This window comes from Mandrillus leucophaeus, unplaced genomic scaffold (assembly GCF_000951045.1).
Source record: "Mandrillus leucophaeus isolate KB7577 unplaced genomic scaffold, Mleu.le_1.0 Scaffold2191, whole genome shotgun sequence".
NCBI classification, from domain to species: domain Eukaryota; kingdom Metazoa; phylum Chordata; class Mammalia; order Primates; family Cercopithecidae; genus Mandrillus; species Mandrillus leucophaeus.
In genome coordinates, this window is record NW_012102245.1 from 18,511 (window position 1) to 20,610 (window position 2,100).

Below are 2,100 nucleotides of genomic sequence, written 5' to 3' on the forward strand. Positions count from 1 at the left end.
CCAAATTTTTCTCAAGAGCTCTCCTTTGGTAGTTTCTTATAAGTTTTCTCTTTAATTAAAATGATAATTAATTTATTCTTTTTTTGAAACAAAATGAGCATTTCTTTTTTATATATGATATGTTCCGGTAAATAAACCTTTTGAAGAATCACACACACATTTTCTTGAACATAGTAGCTTTGCAGAATGCTGACATCACTCACAGTCCTGCAGGTGACTTCCTATTCTCCCTCACAGAACATGTAAGTAACAATGAAACACCGGACTTGGGCCACGCGATCATATGGGACCAAATGGCTCAACAGGTTCGTCTTTATCAGGGTTTCCCGTAAAGTACCAGGGAACCAATACATCCCGAGAACAAAAAGAAGTCCTATTAATATGAACAGGCAGCTCAGAATTAGTAACTTGCCTTGAATTATATCCTCCCTCCTAAGAGTCGTTAATGGAGGGGACAGAAGATGCTGAGTCTTGACTGCCCACATCAGGCATTTGCTTCACAAGCATCACCTGCACTGAGGTGTAACTGCTTATCTCCTCTCTCTTTCCTTGGCTAGTTCTGTTTCCTGTAAGCTACTTGGACTTCTGTTTATTATAATATATTCTTGTTCCATTGCCCAGACGTAAATGAGCGCCTACCCACTAGGTTTCAGGAGTCCAACATCTTCTTGAAGAGCTGTCACTCTATGTTCTGCTGTTGCAAAATGGGGAATAACAGCAATGGAGATTTGGGCATACCAAACCCACTGTGGACTGATACTGACAATACATCACAAACAAGAGTCTGGAATTGTCTCACTCTACAAATGTCCACAAGGTTTTGACTCTGATCACAACCAATCAAATTTAACTCCTTATTGATGCCAACGTGCTTTCTCCATTACCATATCCAGTATGAGCCACTATTAAACCACTTGGCAAAGCCTTCAAAAACTCAATGATGTGTGGCCAAGCAGTATGTCTCATGCAGCTGAAGTGCCCAGCAAACTATTCATAAACTTGATGGACGTACTCTTGCTCTAGTTGTCAGGTTTCTTTCTCACTCTCTGGAAATGAGGGAGGAGTCTCTTTCCTCTGGCTATCACAAGCCAAAGGGTAACCCATGGGTCCAAAGGTATGTAGATTCTCCTGTCATCACCAGCCAACTCCAACAAGGCAACATAACTGGCACTGTGATACCATCTGGGTACTTAAAATCCATGGCAGTCATGCCCAGCTTAATATTGATTTATGGTCAATCGTTCAGGTTTATGTTTAATGTTACCCTCCCTCAGCTATTTCTCCAAAAAGCTATCACAAACATCAGGAAGACCCCCAGGCAAAGGCTTATCTTTATCTACATTGTTGTTCTCACAGTGGAACTCATAACCAAAATGCTTTACTCTTCTGTGTTTCAAGCATTTTTGAAAATTTTGATGGTCCATATCTTTCGTTCAATCAACACTTTCCAAAAGAATTTTCTCATCCTCAGAAGAAATTATTTCTTCTACTATTATGAGGCCTGGTAGTAAGACTTGAGGCCCCAATTCCTTCCATTGTGCTTTTTCCACAAAATTCAAATACAGAATAATCTTTCGTCCTAAATCATCCACTATTTCTTTCCCATTGAGGGTAACATAGGCTCTCTTAGATTCTTCTGTAGTTTTGTATCTTTCAAATGAGAAGGGCTTGTTAGGTGGCATTAAAAGAGCAGCCACCAGTCCACATTTCTCTAAAACCAGGAGCAGTTGGTTTCTACTCACACCATTACCTAAACCACCATTGGCAACAACTAGCCTCTCCTCTTCAGCTCAGGCTGGATTCAGATTCTCAACCTGCAAGTGCTTTGTTCTTCGCTACCCTCTCCACTGTAGAGCCAGAAAACTGTCATGGATACTTGCACAACGCCTCCTTTGGGCTTGGCCATGTTGGAGAAAAGCAGTATATGTTTGTTTATAGGAGACCTGGAATATTTGTAAGTTAGTTTTGTTGGTTCGACCTATGAGGTGCCGGAAGAGATTCAAATGTTCTTTGATCTTTTCACCAGAGAACAACAACAAAAAACTTGTTCAAGCACATAACTTAGCATTTTCTGTTGTGATGAAAATTAAAGTTGTTATA

General features: G+C 40.3%; 1 pseudogene; it reads right to left on the bottom strand.

Moving 5' to 3' along the window:
- Positions 1-1,190: 1,190 nt before the first annotated feature.
- On the bottom strand, positions 1,191-1,783 carry LOC105540324 (annotated as a pseudogene).
- Between the last annotated feature and the right edge of the window lie 317 nt (positions 1,784-2,100).